At 34.1% G+C, this 23,558-nt stretch overlaps 1 protein-coding gene and 1 long non-coding RNA gene across 7 annotated transcripts in view; both read left to right on the top strand.

The window, feature by feature from the left end:
- The window catches only part of ERBB4 (erb-b2 receptor tyrosine kinase 4), a 1,134,420-nt gene that overhangs the window by 443,952 nt on the left and 666,910 nt on the right, over positions 1–23,558 (top strand). The gene's annotated exons all lie outside the window — the stretch shown is intronic.
- LOC146396123 (uncharacterized) lies at positions 1,278–12,185 on the top strand. Its single transcript, XR_014829280.1, has 2 exons — positions 1,278–7,696; positions 8,149–12,185. It is a non-coding gene; the product is annotated as an uncharacterized LOC146396123 (long non-coding RNA).

The following is a 23,558-nucleotide window of genomic DNA, read 5'->3' as shown; positions in this document are numbered from 1 at the left end:
AGAAGATTTACCTTCATGATTACCTTTTGTGTAGGTGATGTTCCCTCTATACACTTCAACGGCACTCATGAGGGAAATTTAGACCTGTAAGTGTGCTCAGATTCAAAGAACAGCCAAGTTATAGTGGAATTTTTTTCCTGCACATGATCTATATAGAGAAAAATAGAGAATCGAATATATAAAGCCACTCTAAAAGAATACATATTACCCTATTTGGAATACCATCTTGAAAATCAAAATTTAGGTTAAACTGTAAGCCCTTGACTCCTAAATATAGATTTGTCAATCTGAGACATGAACGAAAAGCTAGACATACTTGTTTAAAGGAGTTTCCGTAATGCATTACTTATGGTATTGTACTCATTTATTTTGTCAATCTGTTTTGCCCAGTTTCTCTGGCTTTGTTTGCTTGTAATATATCCAAAATGCCTTCACTGTGGGCAGTGCTTTATGTTCCAACTTATATCTTGACTAGTTTACTGTTCCTATGTTTACGATACCTTCCAATTTAGCGTCAGTTTCAAATTTCATTTGTGTTTTGTTATATTTCATTTTGCATGTCAGTAATGAAGGTACTAAAACTCAAGACCTAAATCAACCTTAGTGGCAACTCAATCCTCCCCCTAACTCTGTCTGTGGCTATTTATCATTACCCCTTGTTTACAGATTTTTAAATGGTTTTTCAAACCATCTGAGAATAATCATCTCCAAGGCAATTTGAATTAATATTGCAAGTCAGAGCTTATGAAATATTGAATTAAATACTTTATGAAAACCCGAGTATATATCACTTGTACTTCATTCCCTTTACCCATTAATTTTGTAATTCTATCAGATAGAACAATCAAGTTTGTCTGTTGTGATTTGTTCTCCATATATCCATAGAGTTAATTTATTGCTAATGGGCTTTCCCTTATCTTTTTTCATGTACAGATGCTTTATCTTCATGGCTTCTTTTAGTAAAAACACATGATATTAGGTTACTTCTTGTACGATCTATCATAGAAGAGTTAAACTTGTTCATTTGTTCATCAGTAGATGTTGAAAACCTACTGTATGTGTTCCTAATAGAAATCTCCATATGACAAATGAGCACACTTAGAGCTCACTGACAGATATTTGATTGGCCTAGGCCAGAGAAATTGTCTCCGTTTTTCTACTATGTATTTTTTTTATTCTAATTCTAATACATATTTATAACTACGTGCACATATATATTATTTATTTATTTTTGTTTTGCTTTGCTTTTTTAGGGCCACACCTATGGCATGTGGAGGTTCCCAGGCTAGGGGTTGAATTGGAGCTACAGCTGCTGGCCTACACCACAGCCACAGCAACACTGGATCCGAGCTGTGTCTGTGACTTATGCAACAGCTCATAGCAATGCTGGATGTTTAACCCACAATGCGAGGCCAGGGTTCGAACCCACCACCTCACGGTTACCAGTCGGATTCGTTTCCATTGTGCCACAATGGGAACTCCTAATTGTATTTTTTTTATTCTTCTGTTATATTTTTACATTTCCCTGGGGCACCGTTTCATATATATTTCCCTAATACTTTAGGGATATCAAAATTCTTCATACTCTTCCAAAAACACTACCAAGAAAGTTGTCCTTTTCAGGTTTTTAAGATTGAATGTGGTATGAATCCACTTTATGGAAAATAGCTATTCTTATAGGAAGTCAGAAATGCTTTGAAAAACTGCAGCTATTTTCTTTCATAATGATAGCCTTTAATAAAAAAGAGCCCTGTTCTAATACCCACATATGCCATTTTACTATGCCAAAATATGCAAATGCTCTCATAAAATACTATTTTATAGTCATTTTTATTTCTCAATTTCTTTTCTGAGAACCTGCATTTATTACTTTAATTTTAACATCATTTGAACAAATTGCCACATTTAACAAGCAAATAAAAATCTCCTTGAATGTTCTCCTTGTTTCTTAATAATTAGACATGTAAGATATTTTAAGAGAAGTAGGTATTTTATACAAATGTGAGTATATAAATATTTAACAATATATAATTGAATTAATTGCTACATATATAATCTAAGCATAGAGCAAAAAGTGGCAAACATCTGCTTTTCTACATAAATATGAATATGGTTTCCTTATACAATAGAATTCTCCCTTTCAAGCTATCACAGCACTTACAGAGGCTCATCCAGTAGAATGTCACTTACTGGAAAATTATTTCACAAATGTGAAAAATTGCTTTGCTTTTTATCTTCTAGGTATTCATCATTTAATACTATAATTGTTCTTTTGAACCTTTACTATGCAGTTATAAAGCCAATTCTTGACTATAGATTAAGTCTTGCAAATAAATGACAAAATATCTTTTTACTTAAGCCTAATGAAGACTGAAGTTTACCAAGTGAAAAACTTTGTGATTGTCTGATGATAGCTGCCTATAAGAATTCTTGTCACATATGAAGAACTCACAAGTGACAGTCCCTTAAATACAAACATATATTCTTAATTTTTCACTGGTAGTGTAATGTTGCATTCAGTTTTAAGCACACAAGGAATGCAAATGTCAACCATTTGAAAAATCTATCCAAAATTTACGTCCTGTTGTGTTAGAAGCAGACATAGGAAGTGTGTGGCTCTTAGAAGGGCCTCTCCATAAGGAACTGCATAATTTTAATCAGGAAATTTGTTTAGGCTCAATCACAGGAGGAGCTCTCATAGACATACTTACCAGTAACACCAGCCAGAAAGTAAAAGGAACATTGTGATTTTGTTGGACATTCTGTGGTTTGTACCTTTGAAATGGTGTGATGCTCTTATAGGATTAGTCCCATACTGTCATCCAGAACAAGCTTTTTTTTTTTAATTTATTTTTAGTTTCTTAAAAAAAAAAGTCTCGATAATTCACACTCTCCTTTTGTATGGCATGCAAACATTATTAAAGTTTCCAGAACATTCTAGAAAAACATTGCCTCCCAGGATGCTCAGTGGTATTCTATCTCCCATAATTGGTATGTTGAATGCAGTTTAGTTGGTCGTTCTGACAACAGATTCCTGCTTTCCCCACCACCTCCCTTTTTATTTGCTTTAGCAATTGATTTTTAGAAAATGTCTTTGCTTAATCAACATAAGTTTCTGCAGTTTTTCAAAACTCTTGCTTTTTGAGCCATAAATGTCAGAAGCATTTTGTATGTGGGCTTCTGTTCTATTCACAGAGCAAATGAAGTTAGAATAGACACATAATGCCTGATACAAACACTAGACTTCCAGTTGATTTATTTGCTCTAAACTGGCAAAGGCTATAAAGCATATTTCAAAGATTATAGGAAAACTTTTAAATGGCCTGTCAAGTGATAATTGGATATTTAAAAATAATAATCAGTATAAGAGGATGGATGCTTATTATTTCACCATTTCGCCATTTCACAGGTAATAGGGAGGGAACCAGTGAAGAGGCTAAGAATAGTTTTAGAAATTAAGAATAAATGATAAAAAATCCTAAGAACTTGTACTGTAAACCTTCAGAATGTAAAGAATGGCTTTTAGAAATTAAGAATAAATGATAAAAAATCCTAAGAACTTGTACTGTAAACCTTCTTTGAATGTAAAGAATGGCTTTTTACCACATATCACAAAATGAGGTAAAACTCTACTGAGTACTTATTTGCTAAATTTTGACAGAGGGTTTCTAGCCGAGTTGGGGGAACTCTGAAGCTGTAGTGCTTTTAAAGGTGTAACATGTAAATTAACATAAAAGTTATGCTCTTCACTAGAAACAACTTCATAATGTATGGAAAACCTAAGACTGAATAACCATTATTTGAAAAACAATTTTGTTATAGACACTAACCTTAAAAGATTTATTAAGCCACCTCCTCAAATGTATTACTTGATCTTGTCTATTTTCTCTAAGTTGAGGGATAACAGGTCTGTGTTAAATTCTCACTCTGTGAGGAGCTGGTACTCTTTATGATTGATGAACTGAATAGAAAGTGATTATAGCTTTATAAGTCTACAGGATTTGGAACAATAAGTCCACTATGTAATCTTCAGATTCATATCCACTGGGCTGGAATTAGCTTCATTATCAAAAATTATACATGCATATTACATGTATAATAAATAAAAAATGCACACACATACATGCTAGCTTCCACTTCCATTATGTATATGTGTGAGTATGATTCTTTCTTTCTTTCTTTTTTTTTTTGTTTTTTTGTTTTTTTTGACATTTCTTGGGCCACTCCCACGGCACATCGAGATTCCCAGACTAGGGGTTGAATTGGAGTGGTAGACGTCAGCCTACGCCAGAGCCACTGCAACTCAGGATCCGAGCCACGTCTGCAACCTACAACACAGCTCAGGGCAGCACCAGATTCTTAACCCACTGAGCAAGGCCAGGGATCGAACCCACAACCTCATGGTTCCTAGTTGGATTCATTAACCACTGAGCCACGATGGGAACTCCGTGATTATTTTATTTCATATTTTCAAGGAAACAAGACTCAAGATATCCGAACCTAGTTATGAAAGGAGAGCAAAAAACATTATGATCATATGTGTATTTCTTGGGCTCTGATTTATATATTTTATAATAAGGCATTTAGCAACTGCAAAGACACATTGCCTAACCCAAAGTTTCTGTGATGATGTCTCTTTTATGTTCAACAGTGGTATCATGTATGTTTGTTCATATTCTCCTTATAATTAGCATTCTGTAATGGAAGTTATTAAAAAACTATGGAAATTGTTAAAATGAGAAATAAAATAAAAAGTGTTGACCATTCAGCAAATTCTGTATAGCACAGACCTCAGTTGTTAGGAGCCTGAACACATCAAGTTGCTTTGATAGGAACCTAACTGGCAATTTTGGTAGGATGCATTTTGGCTCTTTTGGCTGGGCTGCTTAATTCATTAGATATACTAATTGTATTAGTGAAGCCATGGGCTCTTTAAAATTTATAAAGAAAGCTGTTAAGAATAAAAATTAATAGGGGCCATTGTTAGCAAACAAAAAGGGAATGAAAATGGATATAATTATTGGGTGGTAAAATTTGGCAATGTCTCTTAATAATGAGATCCTCAAATTCTTGACATAAAATTTCCATTTTCAGAAAATTGTGTTTGTGTGTGTGCATTTAGTGTGTATATGTATTCATATGTATATGAATGTTTATTATAGCATTATATTTAATTGTGAGAAAAGAAAAGAACACAAAAGTCCATCAATAGGTGGTTAAATAAGTTATGCTTTTCTTTTCTTTTCTTTTATTTTTTTGTCTTTTTAGGGCCACACCCACAGCACATGGAGGTTCCCAGGCTAGGGGTCTAATCAGAGCTGTAGCTACTGGCCTATGCCACAGCCACAGCAATTTGGGATCCAGGCCACATCTGCAACCTACACCACGGCTCATGGCAACGCCGGATCCTGAACCCACTGAGCAAGGCCAGGGATCAAACCTGCAACCTCATGGTTCCTAGTCAGATTCGTTAACCGCTGCACCATGAGGGGGACTCCAATTTATGCTTTTTTTATAAGGAAAAATGAAATAGAGAAAAAGAGTGGAATAGATCCATAAGTAAACAGATGGGTAATGTATATTAAGTGGACAATAAGCTATCAAATAATATGTATATTCTGTATATATTATATAAATAATAGCAATGATATTCAGATGTTAAAATATATCAATTTTAGTTTAGTAATATTTATAAATCTAGTATCTATAAATAAAAGTACAATTGGAGTCATGTTCACATAACTGCAGATGATGGTAGTCTTTAGAGATAGAGATCTTAGTTAACTTTTATGTTCCATATTCTATATTTTGATATGATTGAAATGTGTAAATGAACTCATGGCACTGTTCTAATAATAGAAAAATAAAGACAGATATGATATCACTTATATGTGGAATCTAATAGAAAAATGACAAGATAGCTTCCTTATAAAACAGAAACAGAAGGCCATCAAATTAATTATATACGTGTGTATGTGTGTGTTTTAACATGGTTTCTGACCCTCCTTTCTTGCAAAAATATTTAAATAGATTTTTTCTTTTATTATCACTGATATGATTAGTATAAAATATACATTTAAGTTTTTTTTTCCAATAATAAGGAATAACCTAAACTGTTTCAATAAAGATACTTATCCAGGACTTGGGTTCCTTACCTGAAAAAATGGCAATGAGAATAGTACTTCATTGAGACTGTATAAATATTAGGGCATTAATATCTGTAAAATACTTAGAATACTGACTGGCAGATAGGAAACATTCAAAGATATTAATTAAAACAATTGCATAAAATTATATAATATTTATTGGTGCAATATGATTATTATTGAGATATATCTAGAAATATTATATGATACCTTAGAAAAAGAAAAAACAACAATAGAACTAGTAAGAAGAAGAAAAGTCAGAAAAAGGAAAGGACAAAATCTTTCTGTATAAAGTCTTGAAGTTCCCTGAACCATGACTATCAAGGAGAGTGAAATATTCACAGAAAGCAAGGGGTTTAGTGGGAGAGATCAAAGGAGATAGCTGGGAAAAATCTACAGAGAACAGTGATTTCAGAACTTGTAAAAGGGACAGACTGAAATGCAAACCCAGGCACTTGTGGCTTGTGAAACACTACAGACTTTTCATGTTAAGAGATGTCTATAAGAACATTATGTTAATACAAGTCTGCTTATAGTTTGGTCATAGTAAGAAAGAAATGAGGAATTGCCAGTAGGTTTAAACACTACATTTAAAATCAGTTATAATGTAATCATATTGAAATATGTATTATGCTATTAAGTAGCTTATAAAATTGAAGAAAACTACATTCAAGGTTGATTTTGTCAGTCATGTATCAGTAAATCCCTGTTCATGTAAAGTTTCTGAATAAAGCATAACTGAAACAGTGAAACAAAAGCAAGGTTAAAGAGAATGTTGCTGGGTCAAACAGAAATGAAATGTAATTTGTCAGAACAAAGTAGCCCGATTCTTTCTCTGAAGAAAATTATGGTATATTTGTAACCAATTTGCAAATAATTAATGTTAAATAATTGATAATGCTCTTTGCCTATAATATGATTTTTGTCTAATTATCAAGGAAATCTTTAACATCCTTTGGAATTTACCTATTCTTTATACAGCTTCTCCTTAGTTAAGTGTTGAATGATTGAATTATTGATATTATAATTCTATTTGGTAATTCTAAGGGCCAACAAAATAATAGGCCATTTTAACTCAAAGAGAGCAGAGAATGCCCAGCATTTAAATGTTTTCATGGCTAAGAAAGAAATTTTTTTTTTTTTTTTTTTTTTTTTTTTGGCTACATCTGCAGCATATGGAAGTTCCCAGGCCAGGAATCAAATTTGAGCCGTAGCTGCAACCTTTGCCACAGCTGTGTCAATGCCAAATCCTTAATGCACTGTGGTGGGCCGGGGATCAGACCTGTGTCTCAGCAGCAGGTGACCCAGGCTGCTGCTGCTGCAGAGACAACAGTGGATCCTTAGCCCACTGCACCACAGCAGGAATGCCAAGAAACATCATTACAGAAAAATAAAAATTTGTATAGGGAAGACAAGTCTCAAATATTATTGTTTTCTTTTTTTAAATAACTGTGAAGTATCAGAAATATACAGGAGTTCCCGTCGTGGCAGTGGTTAACGAATCCGACTAGGAACCATGAGGTTGTGGGTTCAATCCCTGCCCTTGCTCAGTGGGTTAAGGACCCGGCATTAAGGACTCCGAGAATGCCCTTTTCTGTTCTCCTAATTCTATTTAATTGAAGTTTATGTCTATTAATTTTTGTGTATTCCCCTTTGATTAGGAACATTATGCCACAGCAGTAAGTCTGGAACCTAATCTTCCTGTCTAATGTCACTTACCTACTTTGGTATCCTAGAATTGAAAGGAATGATCCAAGAATTGAGAGAGAAAATACTTTTGAAATCAGAATCAGAAAAAAGGCCCATGTGTAACCACTTACTTTGTAATATTTATTTTATAATTAGATGTAGAGATTATTCATTTGTCTGAAATTAGCCCTAGCCCACCTCCTTAAGGCTTCATTCAAAAGAAGACAGACTTGGAGTTCCCGTCGTGGCGCAGTGGTTAACGAATCCGACTAGGAACCATGGGGTTGCGGGTTCGGTCCCTGCCCTTGCTCAGTGGGTTAACGATCCGGTGTTGCCGTGAGCTGTGGTGTAGGTTGCAGACGCGGCTCGGATCCCGTGTTGCTGTGGCTCTGGCTTAGGCTGGTGGCTACAGCTCCGATTGGACCCCTAGCCTGGGAACCTCCATATGCCGCAGGAGCGGCCCAAGAAATAGCAAAAAGACAAAAAAAAAAAAAAAAAATCAGAAATATACAGAAACAAGTACTAAGTATTAATGTACAATTCACAAATTATAACAAAGTACTCCCTCTTTTAGCCCCCACACAAGTTAAGAAATTTAAAATAGACAACTTGCTCTATGTCTCCTGTGTGCCTTTCCCAATTACTTTCCTCCTTCCTCCCAAAAGTAATACCTACCCTGACTTTTAAGACTGCGGTTTAATTTCCTTTTATTGAAATTTGTATATCGGTATAATATTGTGTGTTTGCTTTCTTTTGTGATTTTCATTTATGTTGTTTTATGTAACCTTAGTTCATTATTTTGAGTGGTATATAGTATTCCATTGCACTTATATAATTATTTTTCCATTTATAGTCATTATAAAGTATTGACTATATTCCCTTTGTTGTACAATATATCCTTGTAACTTATTTTATACCTAACATTTGTGTACTTCTAAGTCCTCTACCCTTGTATTGCCCCTCCTTCCTTGCCTATCCCCACTGATAACCATTACTTTGTTCTTGATATCTGTGTGTCTGCTTCTTTTTTCTTACATTCACTAGATATATTTCTTAGATTCCACATGTGATATCATACAGTATTTTTCTTATTCTGACTTAGTTCACTTAACATAATGCCCTCCAAATCCATTCATATTGCTGCAAATGGCAAACCTTCATTCTTTTTTATGGCTGAATAGAAATCTATTGTATATTGATACTGTATCTTCTTTATCTGTTCATCTGTTGATGGACAGACAATTAGATTGTGTCCACATCTTGGCAACTGTAAACAATACTGTTATGGACATGAGGGGGAGGGTGTTTGTATTTTTGTATTAGTGCTATGTGTTTATTTTGTTTGGTTGGTTGATTTATTTGTTTTGCTCTATACCCAAGAGTAGAATTGCTGGGTTATACTGAGTTTCCATTTTTAGTTTTTTGAGAAACCTCCACATTGTTTTCCAAGATGGCTGCACCAATTTATAGTCTGACCAACAGCACACAAATGTTCCCTCTTCTCCATATCCTTGCCAACATTTGTTATTTGTATTCTTTTTGATGATAGACATTCTGACAGGTATGAGGTGATATTTCATTGTGGTGTTGATTTGAATTTTCCTAACGATTAGCAATGTTGGGCATCTTTTCATGTGCCTGTTGACCAGAATTTAACATTTCTATTATTGAACATTTGAATAGTTTCCAAATTTTGTCTATTTTGACTAACACTGCCATAATTACTTTTGTGTCTTGTGATGCATATAACTTGTTAGATATGTATCTAAGAGGTGAATAACTGGGTCACAGAGTGCATATATGACAGTTTTCCCCAAACTGGTTGTACTGATATGAATTTACCAAAATAATCATCCCCATTGGTCCACAATTTTGATAACATGGTTTTGTATGTAATTTTGGTTTTAGACAATATAATATGTGTGAAGTGGTATCTCATCGTGGTTTTATTTTGCATTTCTCTTATTTCTAATTATGTGGCCCAAGTTTTCACATATTTAAGGACCATTTGGTTATCTTATTTTGACATGTCCATTTAGATCTTTAGTCCATTTTTTATTGGATGAGTCTTCTTTTCCTTATCAAACTATGGAACTAATTAAAATAGCTTGACTACAAGTCTTTTACGCACCACATGTGTTGTAAGTATGTATCCTTTCTTGTGGCATGCATTTTCACTCTCTTAAACTGTCTTCCGAGAAACAAATATTTTGAACGTATGCATGTTAATTTTATTTCTTAGAAACAAATCGGTTTTTCCACAGTCCATTTTTCAGTGAGCAATTGTGTTCGCACATAGGCTTTTTTTGGTCCAAAAGCCACCTGTTCTTTTTTTGGGCGGGGAGTGGGGGATGCACCATATGAAAATTCCCAGGCTAGGGGTAACGTATGAAAGTACCCCAGCTAGGGGTCAAATTGGAGCGAGCTCAAGTGCCAGCCTATGCTGCAGCCACAGCGACGCCAGATCAAGCCACGTCTGCAACTTATACCAGTAGCCCACAGCAATTCTGGACCCTTTAATCCACTGAATGAGGCCGAGGATCAAACCTGCATCCTCATGGATACTAGTCGTATTCTTAACCTGCTGAGCCACAACAGAACTCCATGACCTGCTTCTTGACCTCACTTTTCCCTTAAGTTTCATTAACCTGTGAACTATCTTTCTTCTCCCTAAGATTCAGTTTTTCCTTTCATTTACTTCATTAAAAGAGGATATAGGGACTTCCTGCTGTGGAACAGCAGAAACGAATCCAACTAGTGTCCATGAGGATTTGGGTTCAATCCCTGGCCTTGCTCAGTGAGTTGAGGATCTGGCATTGCTGTGAGCTGTGGTGTAGGTCACAGACGCAGCTTGGATCTCACATTGCTGTGGCTGTGACGTAGGCCAATAGTTGTCCCATTTGACCCCTAGCCTGGGAAGTTCCATATAACATGGTGCGGCCCTAAAAACCAAACAAACAAACAAAACATACCTCTCTCACTAAACCAGAAAGTAAGTTTTGGGCAAAAAACATCATTTCATTCATTTTCTGATATCTAGCCTAGTTTTATTGTTAGCCATTGCTTTAAAAAGGCAATGGATACTTAATACTATGGGATCAAATGAAATCAATTCTATCTCCTTTATCATATGGTAAATTTAAAAAATCTGTCTTATCTTTTATAATATACTACTTTACTTTCTACATGGATGATGCTATCAAATAAAATTAATATATTGTCTAAAAAGTTAAAGTAATTAAAAGTGTGAGATACAGTAGAATATTTTAAAATAATTGATGTTTTGTTAATTTCAAATGTAAAGTATGATTTGAGTTAGGTTAATATGGACTAATAGGATATAGCCCTTCAGAAATAATTTTAAATGATTTAATTAGATTTGATAATAGATTCACCATTAATAAACCAATTTACATATATATAAATATTTTCATTCTGATAGTATTTATTTTCTTAGTTGTTTAGTCATTCTTTGTGTCCACATCTTGGCAACTTGTATAAATGGTGTAATATTGTGCATTTACCTTCTTTCGTGATTTTCATTTATGTTGTTTATGTAACCTTAGTTCTTTTTTTTTTTGAGTTTGCTTAAATATATTAATACATAGAATAAGTTTAAAACTCTCTAGTTAAAACTATGAGTGAATTAAGATATGCCCCTTGCTACTAGATTCTAACTTGATAAGCTATTATCATAAATGTAACAGTGGAAGAAGTCAAGATGTCTGGAACTTTAGTTTTTACCTGTAACAGATTTAATTTGCTCTTTTTCATTTTGAAGTGAAGTTTTCATATATAATCTTGATAGTAAACTTCAAACACAGATGAGATCACACTGAAAATTTCTTCTTACTAACCTCCATGACTGCCACATCAATGTTTTGCCCTTCAATTCAGCTGTGATGAACTATATATAAAACTAAACAAAATGATGTATTTCTCTGCATAAGGAAATGTAGAAACTATATCATTGTTTTAAAAATAAATTCATTTTCTTCTGTTATTTTTATTCATACCTAAAATTATATAAGATTAATTCTTATGATTTTTATCTTAATTATTGGCTCTGAGAAATACTATCCAAACTAAGATACACCACCCACAGAGAGTCTAATATATAGTTCCCTTTAAGTGACCCTGCCATTCTAAGAAATGCTTAGCACAATTTAATTCAATTACTTAACATATAATTAATTCAATGGTTGTATAATTTTATTCTATTTTTCACCCAAGCTATACTGTGCCATTAGAATGCACATATTCAATATTATATTCCAGTGTCCCAAGACAGTTAGTGCATGAAATTCATTGCAGCCTATACCACAAATTAAAGTACTATTACCAAATAAATATGGTTTGTCTTGTGAATGAGAAGTGGTTAATAAAAGACACTAATTAGTACTTCCTTTCAAAAAATCCTATAGAGAATTTTCTAAAGCACAGAACTTATCACTTTAAGTGTTTTAACTTTAAAAAAAATCTTAACTTTTTAATGCTCACTTTTTATTATGTGTGAAGAGAAAGTAATGGAGAGTAATGGATGCATTGTGGTGAAAAGAATTTTTAAATTAAAACTAAGGCTTGAATTTGAATCTTAGTTCTACAATTTAATTATCAAGTATGAATTAAACATGGTCCTAAGATGTGGTGGAATGCTCCTAGAAATTTGCCAGCAAATTTCAAACAAAGTTTAGAGAATTATTTGGTGAATGGAGAGGAAACTAAAGCATTAGGCAGATGGTGGAGCTAGATTCAGAATTCCCAAATCTGACAGCCTTTTGGAATCACTGGTGCGCTGCTTAAAAATACAAATTCCTCCATAGAACCACTAAAACAGTATCGGTGAGAGAATATGAAGTTTTTTGTTTTGTTTTGTTTTGTTAGTCTTTTTGCCTTTTCTAGGGCTGCTCCTGCAGTATATGGAGGTTCCCAGGCTAGGGGTCTAATCGGAGCTGTAGCCACCGGCCTATGCCACAGCCACAGCAAAGTGGAATCCAAGCTGTGTCTGCAACCTACACCACAGCTCACGGCAATGTCAGGTCCTTAACCCACTAAGCAAGGCCAGGGATCGAACCCATAACCTCATGGCTCCTAGTCAGATTCGTTAACCACTGAGCCATGATGGGAACTCCCCCTAGAAAATATGAACTTGACCGTAACACCAAATGGATCCCAAAATATCCCTTCCAAATCTAATGCCCTTGGATTCTTTGAATATCAATTACCTTGTAAAATGGAGGTTAATTGTTACCTCCCCAGGTTGTTGGTATTTTGACAAAGTATCCAGGAACTCGTTAATTGCTATATAGATGTAGATATCTTTTTAGCATTAACTCAACTTCTAAATATATACTTATTAATTTAATTGTGCTATTAATCTCTATTTCCCCTAATAAACTCATACTCCGTGAAAATAGGTGCTTTCTTTTTCCTCATCTTTTTATCTCCAGGGCCTAGTCCAGGATTGGCCCTTGGTAGGTACTTTTAAAATCTCTCTTTACTTGAGTGGTAGAATGAATAAATCAGGCAAGGCATCAAAAGCCAGGAACGGGGGGCTAAAACTAGTGGGAGTTTATGCAAAGCTCTGCAGCTTATTCTAATGATATTTGACCAGCAGATCTAAAACAATTCTGTAATATTCTAATAATGTGAGTTAATTCTTACTGCCAAGTCGCTTGCTTGCTTTGGCAAGCATACCTCCTCCTCCAGGGAACTCATTCCAGAAGAACTGTCCCGTCTACACTGAGAGTTCTGCTCTTTGCCATAACAAGTGGAGCTGTCAGCCACAGAATACATTGCAGATTCAGAAAGATTAAATTTTTGAGAATGAGTGAATTTAGACATTTGGATATGAAGAATGATCATCATTCTAGTAACCTTCCTAACACTTGGTTTGCCACCATGATATCTAGAGCAGGATGACTTGAACTGTTTCAATAAATTAACACAAAAATCACCTAAGACAACATTATAAAAATAGAAATAACAATATCCTCTTCATCCCAGGTGAGTATGTTATCTATCTGATTTAGCAGAATTATACTGGACTTGTAACTCTCTACTCATTCATTTTTTGTACTGAAGTCTAAATGCAAACATTTGGAAGTTACTATGTATAAAAATACTATGGTCAGAACAAAATTTGGAGGCAGAATGAATGTGTATCTGAGCTTTGCTAGTCTGCTAACTGTATGACATAAGCAGAGTATTTAATTTCCTTGCACTTCAGTTCCCTCTTCTGTAAAACTGAAATAACAATACTGACTTCGTAATGTTGTTGGGAGGATTAAATGTGACAATTGACAAAGAACAACTGTCATGAATGGCACACACTAAGCATCCAATGGGTGCCTATTGTCTTCATTAACACACTTCAACCAAGTGAAAGAATTCATGCAGACTAGAAAAGTAAATGTGCCTTTCCAATTATGAATCATTTGGGAAAAAAAAAATTTAGCTAATGCCACAATTACTTCAAGTGTCATATGTTTCACTATAAAACCTTATAACAACAGCAGATTGCTTTCATGACAAAAACCAAAAAGACCAATGATACAGTTAGTGAGTCTATTGTTAAAGTATTCTTTCCCATGGATAAACGTTTTGATTAAGCATTATCTAAAACCACACAGTAGTTTATAGCTTTTAATGATTTCAACAGTGATAGAAGATACTGTCTTTTGTACTCCAAAATTGCATTCATGAAGCTGCTACCACCTGATTATGCAAATGTTCCTGAAAACTTGAGACTGCATTACCTTGTAAATGGATTATCTCTTTAATTAGTGTCAATGGGAACTTCTTTTAGGATCTGCCTCTTTTTATTGCTCTTTGAATATAGTGGCCTAGAAATCAATGAATATTGATTTAAACTGTGTTTCAGACTTTTTTTTTTTTGTAGTTCTTCTGTTTCCTTTCATTGAAGTTCACATCTGTACAAAGGTCACCAGTAGCTTAGAAATATAGGTATTGATTAATTCATAGAGATCTTTATTTAACAAATATTTTTATATCAAGTGTTTCTATATGGACCAAAAAGCTATCAATATGATAAATATGATAGACAAAGTTACATAGTTCCAAGGAAATTATATCTGGATGGGTCTCTTGTTCCATATCTTTTCAGTTGTATTCAGATAAGTTGAGGTAAATGACATGGCCAAGGTACACAGTTTATCAGTGTCAACGTCAAATTATCATATGGACTTTTTGTCACTGTCACTTTATCACCTCATCAAAACTAGAAAGAAATGTGATTTTGTGAGGGAAATTTTGGAAATAATAATGAAAATAATTAGTGTAACATTGATATTAGGGAAAAAATGGAAATTTTCAGCTATCGCTATATTATGAAAAATACGTGTGGAATGGCAATTTGATCCTTATCTGAGAAAAGAATTATGCTTTATTACAGAGTAAGGATACAAAATACAAGACTGTTGACATGATTGAATTACAAAAAAATCCTCAAATTTGATTTTAAAACTGAGTATATAAAGAAAGGAACTGTCGTCAAACCAACGATCAAGAATATTCACTCCTATGTTTTCTTCTAAATGTATTGTACATCAGTTCTTATATTTATGTCTTTGATCCATTTTGAGTTACTTTCTTCTGTAAAGGTAGGAGTATATCTCCATTCTTTCAAATGTGGGTATACAGTTGTCCCTGCATCCTTTGTTAGAAGACTCTTTTTTTCCCCATTGAACTGTCTTAGAACCATGGTCAGAAAAAGTTACCTCTAAATATATGGGCTTATTTCTGGAGTTTCAACTCAATTCCATTGATCTATATGCCTATTATTTCATGATAGTATCACATTGTAGCTTTTGGTCACATTGTTAAACCTAGAAGGACAAGTCTTTCAACTTTGTTGTTTTAAAAGATTGTTCTGATTAATTTGGGTCCCTTGACTTTCTATATGAATTTTAACATCAGCTTGCCAATTTCTGCAAGAAAGCCATCTGGAATTTTGAATGGGATTGAATTAAGTCTGTAGATCAGTTTGGGAAGTGTTGTCATCCTAACAAGATTAAGTCTTCCAATTCAAGAACACATCTTTTTTTTTTTTAATTAGAGTATACTTGATTTACAATTTTGCGTCAACTTCTGCTGTGTAGCATAGAGACCTAGTCATACGTACATATACACTCTTTTTCTCCTACTATCTTCCATCATGTTCTATCCCAAGAGGTTGGATATAATCCCCTGTGCTGTACAGGAGGACCTCATTGCTTATCCTTTTTTTTTTTTTTTTTTTTTTTTTTGTCTTTTTAGGGCTGCACTAGTGGCATATGGGAGTTCCCAGTAGAGGTCCAATCAGAGCTGCAGCTGCTGGCCTACACCACAGCCACAGCAATGTCAGATCCAAGCTATGTCTGTGACCTATGCTGTAGCTCACTGCAATGTCAGATCCTTAACCCACTGAGCGAGGCCAGGAACTGAACCTGCATCTTCATGGATGCTAGTTGAGTTTTTAGCCCAGTGAACCACAAAGGGAACTCCTGCTTACCCATTCTAAATGTAATAGTTTGCATCTACCAAACCCATCTTTTTTATTTAGATTTTTAAAATTTTTCAATAATATATTATGGTTTGATTTTCAGTGTATAAGTCAAACTTTCCTTTAAAAAATTCCTAAGTAATTATTTACAGAAGATATGATAGACTCCTAAACAATATACAAACATGCACACACACACAACTGTTGGAACTAATAAATTCAGCAAGATTGCAGGATATGAAAGGATATACCAAAATAAACTGTATTTCTTTACAAGCAGTGGAAAATCCGAAGTGCAATTAAGAAAACAATTTTATTTACAATAGCAACAAAAGTAATTACTTAGGAATTTTTTTTAAGGAACTTTTGACTTACACACTGAAAATTAAACCATAATATATTGTTGGGTCTGAATTTTTTGCGTGGGGACTTTTTAAATTACTAATCAATCCTTTGTTATAGATCTATTCTTATTTTTAAATTTCTTAATAATTCTGTTTCAGTAATCAGAGTCTTTCTAGAACTTTGTCTTTTCCGTCTAAGTTATATAACTTTAAGTGTATAATTCATTGTTGATGTAATTCCCTTATATTAACTTTTATTTCTGTAAGATTGGTAGTAATATGTACTCTTTTATTCTGCATTTTAGTAAATTGAGTGTTGTCTCTGATTATCTTGGTCAGTCAAACTAAAAGTTTGTCAATTTTGTTGATCTTATCAAAGAAACAATGTTTGGTTTTATTGGTTTTCTCTAATGTTCTTCTCTATTTTATGTATTTCCACTCTGTATCATTTTCTCCTCCAGACTGTGAATTTAGTTTGAATTTCTTTTTTAGTTTCTTAAAGTAGAAAGGTTATTAATATGATATCTGTCTTTTTTACTCTAAGTGTTCACAGCTATAAATTTCTCTGAATATACCTTTTGTTGAACCTCAAGTTTCAGTATTTTGTGTTTTTGTTTTTATTCATCTCAACGTATTATCTGGTTTCCTTTGTGATTTTTTTCTTTGACCAATTGGCCATTAAGAGTGTTACTAATTTATACATATTTGTGAATCTTACCAATTTCTTTTTATAATTGTTTTCTGATTTTATTCCATTGTGGTCAGAAACCATACTTTATATGATTTCAATTCTATTAAATTTATTGAGGCTTATGTGTGATCTGTCCTGTAAAATGTTCATTTGTACCTGAAAGGAAGCTGTATTCTTCTGGTATTGTGTGGAATGTTTTGTAGATATCTATCTAGTTTGTTTTAGTGTTGTTCTATTTCCTTATTGATCTCCTGCTAGTTGTTTTATCTAACATTGAAAGTGGTATTAATGTTACCAACTATCGTTTTTGAATCGTGTTTTTCTCTCTGACTTTAAGAGGGCTCTTCTTAGATGAATCTTCTCTTTCAGTCTTCTAAATTTCTGGATGTTCTGCTGTTTTGGTAGTATCAGATCTACCAGCCTCCTTTCATTGCTCTCTCCAAAGATTTCCATTGTTTTCAATAGGATTCTAGGCATGGAGTTAGTTTTCTACTCTTTCCACAGGCAGAACTGTAGAGCTTTTTATCCTAAAGGCATGCCTTTTCTCCTTGCAGAAACCCTATGTCACTGCACAGGTGCTGGGGGCATGGATTCTCTTTTCTAGGTGTTAACTCTGCCATATGACTGGGCAGTGAGAGGAGACTGCCAGATCCTAATCTCATCCTAATCCTTCCTGGCATAGGGCCTCTGTCCCAGGGATGAGGGCAATCTGAGTCCCAGTACTCTTGGCCTGTTGTACCTGGGGAGAATTTGTGCCCTATCATTGGGAGCTGGGTGGGGTAAAGACACTTGGTCATTTTGGCTGTGACTTTTTGAAGCAGAACCTTGGATGGTGTGGGACTGGAGTATGAGAATGCCAGCAGTCTGCCCCTCAGAGGATAAAACTGTAGCCCCAGGTTGGGAGCTGGGAGGAGGCAGAGTGGAACAGGCTACCAGTAAAGTTTCCATAACAAAGAGCTGGAATACAGGTAATGAAGCCATTCAAATTTCATAGACCCTCCCTGTTCTAGTAGTAGATTTTTTTAAACACATTTTTATCCATTTACTCTATGCCCTCAGGAAAGTATCCAGATGTTTTAAAAGATCTTGTGCATATATGTTTTAATGATTTTTACCAGTTATATTGTTTTGCTGGGAAAGAAAGTCTGCAGAACTCTTTATTTCATCATTCTTGAACTCTCCCCAACTAGAGGATTGCAAAATAATTTTTTTAACATTTTGCTTTTCACTCAAAAATTGGTTTTGTTTGCCAGTACATGCAATATTAAGTGAACAACCTTTGTTTCTACATATAACTGCAATACAATTTATTAATCTTAGTGAAGCATCACATACTTATCAATAGTTTATGTTGGAGAGATGTTAAATATTCTGTAAGCAGGTTGCAGTATCTCAGAACCGTTTTATTATTGATATTTCAAAATTATGGAGAACATAGAAAATAATGTGATTAATGAAACTTTTAACTCTTCTGCAGTTATCCATATTTTTTTTTTTTTTTTTTGTCTTTGTGACTATCCATTATGATTTAGTGGTAAGACTATCTGATTAAAACTAGGGAACTTGAGATTGATTGATCCCAGTCTGCCTCTCCTGAACTTTTGACATTGGGGAAGTCATTTCACGTGGATTTACTTTCTCTCAGTAAAATGCAGTAGCTCCAGTAGACTCTAAGGCTCTATATGGTTCTGCACTGACTCTTGAGGTCATGGTTCTATTTTTTCAATTTCTATACCTTAAAATCATTAGTTGGATTTCATTCCTAGTTATCCTCTTGCTGTAAATTTCTCCAGTGTGAAATCACAATGCAAAAAAAAAAAAAAAAAAAAAGTGTTCTTGGGCATTGTTTTCCTTGGCATTTCTGTAGCTTGATAGTATTGATCTGCCCTAATTCTTGAAACTGTGTCATAGAGACTTTCAATGACTTTTCAATGATCACAAAGAAAGTCATAGAAATGAAATTATGTCATAATCTTCTGAATACCAGCCTTTTTCTATTGAAACAAAATGCCTAAGGCAAATGACACTTTGCCGTATTTCACCTGGGTAGCCTCTTGGAAATGAAGCTAAATATAGTGGAAGCCAGTAATACTAAAACAGATCAAATATACTTCTCAAAAATTTTTGATCCATCTGTGGATTCGCTTGTTCAGATTTTTGCCCAATGGTTACTGTAACCACAGAGAGGGTATTGTGATCAGAATCAGAAACTTTAAAGGGACTCATTTCTTCATTGCAATAACTTCCTTCCTGGATAATTCTCAAAGGCACTGAGTTCTTCCTAGTACATATATTAAGATTGTCAGACTGTGCATTATCACAATGCTGATGCTATGATATTTTTAGCTGGAAATTTGAGATATATGTATGTGATATTCCAAATCCATACATTAAGCTTAATCTCCTAGAGAATGTCGCATGGCTGCTCTCCCTCCTTTTATACCAACTATGTTCCCTATTAAACCAAAAGTGTTCTTGTTTTTCCTAGGTAAGGCTGTTGAGGCTGAGGGTTGTTGAGTGAGTGGCTGTGGAAAGCCTCTAAGTCACTCTGCTTCCTAGAAACCCTTTTCATCCATATATTCCTTTGAAGGATTTTAGGGCACAAGTCAGAGCCAACCAAAAGTTTTCAAATATACTCCTGTGCTCCCCATCCACAGAAAGAGTCTTTTAAACCTTAATCCGATGAATAATCGTGGCACTTTCATCTCAAATATTTTTTTCTGGCTTTTGTTAAGGTGGAGAGAAATCTGTTCAGCAGTCACAAAGTGACTAGTCATTAGAGTACTTTCTTCTGGCATAATGTTTAACTCAAATTGAGGGAAAATTGCCTAACATTCCTTGGAGACCAATTGCTTCCAACCAGACTGGTTATTAAATAATTCCAGTTCAGATCTATGATTGTTACATGCATCTTCATACTCAATTCTCTGAGAACAAGCACATTTTTATTTCAACTAAGCATTAAATTCTGTAAATTAATCCTGGTTCATGGGGTTGGGTAATAGTTCTTAGAAAGTGACTGTACTCTGCTCCCTGACTTTCACTGATGAGCAGTGAATACTTTCACTCATTTTGACCTTGACATCCCAGAGGGATCTTAATGATACATAATCTGTTTAAGTCATTATAGACATTTTCACATAGTTTCCACTTCCCCTTCTCACATCTTGCCAAATATTTCCAGTTGCCTTTTAAGTGAAAATTTGACACTGAATTAGAGAGTTTAATGGACACTAAAACGATAATCTTTGAAAACTAATCTGGATATTCATCTAGATGTTTATAAACCTTCTTAATGAATGGGAATACGACATAACAGATATTACATCATTATAAATAATATTGCTTATACCAAATTATAAATAAATAAAATTGCTTTTTTTTTTGTCTTTTGTCTTTTGTCTTTTTAGAGCTGCACCAGTGGCATACGGAGGTTACCAGGCTGGGGGGTCTAATCGGAGCTGTTGCTGCCAGCCTACACCATGGCAGAGCCACAGCAATGCCAGATCCAAGCCATGCATGCAACCTACACCAGAGCTCATGGCACGAGGGAGGCCAGGGTTCGAACCCGCAACCTCATGGTTCCTAGTTGGATTCATTTCCACTGTGCCATAACGGAAACTCCTAAAATTGTTTTCATTTTTATTAGGTTTAACCAATCAAACTATTCTTTATGTAGGCAGTTTTATAAGGTTGAGTCTAATATACTCAAAGATTTAGACATATACATTGAAATTCCTTAGTTTATAAAGGGAAATTTTAGTGAAGTTAACCCCTAATATTCAGACACTAGGCATTTAAAATATTCATTCATCAAATTTACATTCTTTCCTATTCATCATAGTCATTAGTGGCAAAGTACTTTTTAGAGAGTGTCCTTCTTAGCACATATCTTTAAATATATTCATCAAATAAATACTTTTATCTAAAGCTTGCTGAGGAGCCACCTTCTAGTGTTTTGCATAGAAAGAGTATTAGTAAAATCATCAAGATGACTGAGTGAACCACCTTCTCTCATTGCAATTAAAAAAAAAATTTAAAAGAAAAAATAAAGGTGCTATATAGATGGAACATATAGTTTAAAAAAGATGTAATTAAACACATTAGGCAGCCACAATGTTTGGCTATGGATTAAAACAAACAAACTTAATAACAATCACAAAACCAATAACAATTATATAATTGTAATAAATTATATATACACACACACATGTGGTATACATATGTAGTGTCTCATATTTTATGCTGTCTCAGACTATAATTACTTGCTTACATGCTGCATCTTACAAACAAAAAGTTCACTGACATCGGATGTGGTTAATATTCCTTTTTGAAACCCACAGAGAACTTAGCCTCATGCATTATTTTAATGAACATTTTAATATTGGTTATATGGAAGTTTTGTTTTGTTTTGGTTGGAAAGGTTGCTATGAAGCATATCTCTTCTGGGAAATTTCATTTTACTTATTAGGGAGCTAGAAATTCATATATGTTGGTATAATCAATGCATAAAAAAAAATAGAACCTACATAAAATACACAAAGGAAAAAGAAAAGAAAATCTTATTTTGCCCATGAAGGACTCAGAAGGTCTGGTGGAATACTTCAGCAGGATTTTGAAGGAGAAGTGGGCTTTCTGAAATCTTCAAATTTGTTCCTCTTATCCATCCTTCAAGCATCTGCCACAGTCCCTTTCATTACAATCTCATGATGTTAGTTCCTTACTGTAAAAGTTTTCTGGAACTCCCATCAACTGTAAGACTGGGTCAAAATTATTTAGCATGACACACACATATTTAGCACATGGCCCATATTTTAAACTTCATTTAACACCATTAATACTTATATGCTTCAGTTATACTGAATGGCTTGCATGGGCTTCTTTCTGTGTTGTGTCTCGGGGCATTATATATGGTTTGTGATGTTTTGTTTAGTTTCTAATGCCCCTGTCCTTCAGGGTAATTGTTACTTACGTTCTAATTTGTTTTTAAATTTCTCTTTTCCTCACCCATCTTCCATCAGAAATACACAGCTCAACACAGATGTAGTAGACTCACCCCCACCTGCCACTGTAGGGACACTCCTTGCCACAGCCCCCTCCTAAGCAAAGCTTTCTTTGACCTCCTTGCTCTTCAGGCAAGGAGGGTTTGTTCTGTTCTTACTGTATCTTGTGCATAACTCTCTTATAGTTAGTGAATTGACTTTGCCAACTCTTAGTTATCTTGTCTATAAAATGTGGAGAGTAAACCAGCATAATCTCTAAAGTCACCTCCAGCTTTAATGTTCTTTAATAGCTGCTGCTCCTGAGAAAGGCCATTCAAGTACTGTTCAAAGCAGTGGTACCCAATAGATAGACTTCTCTGGCAAATCATAATCAAGCCACAACTTACACTAATCTATGAATTAATCTCTGGCTCCTGTAATTATGGAAGAATAATATATATGTGTTTTCCATGTTGGTTTATACCTTTGACCTCTTTATCTTTTTAGTTTAGTTGGTTGATTTTATTAGGCTTTGTTTTAATTTTGTTTGTTTTGTCATCTATGAATTTTTAATTATTATAGTCTCAATTCTACAATTTTTTTCTTATGGCTGCTGGGTTTAATATTGTGCTTTAGGTGGTGATAAAAATCTCAGGACTGTAAAAACATACATTTATATTTTTTCCTAGGGTTTAAATGCTTTCTTTTTAAAAACACTCCATTATACTATCTCAAATGCATTTACATATAACTAGTAAATTAGGAATCATGACTTTTCCCTGCATGGCTAGGTAACTTTTACCTCAAAGTTATCTATAAAATATCCTATTTGTTCCTCAACTATTTTAAATAATATATCTACTAACATATTTTATCAACTTAAATAACATATATCTCTGTGTATTTATATATGTATATATGCTTATTTATTCCCATGCTAGTAGCCATTTCTTTAAGATTTTGTCATTGTTCAAAACCATATGTTTTAGTTTTGATGAACTATATCATTGTTACACTAGTTTTTTACTCTTTTTGAAGGTAAATGGGAATAAATTATTATTTTTGATATCAAGCTGCCTGGTTTGGATGGAAAAAAGAAACAAAATTCTATCTTTGCCTAGAAGAGTGTATCAAGGGCACATTTTTCATTTAATTCTGTTCTGAAGCAGGTCTCCTATCTATGCAAGTGAGTACTTTCACTGT

The sequence above is a fragment of the Sus scrofa genome, chromosome 15 (genome assembly GCF_054392235.1).
Source record: "Sus scrofa isolate SSC_HxYL_T2T_F1_AM1 chromosome 15, Sscrofa_HxYL_maternal_Yorkshire_Landrace_v2.0, whole genome shotgun sequence".
Taxonomy (NCBI): Eukaryota; Metazoa; Chordata; class Mammalia; order Artiodactyla; family Suidae; genus Sus; species Sus scrofa.
This window is presented reverse-complemented; position numbering and strand designations above follow the sequence as displayed.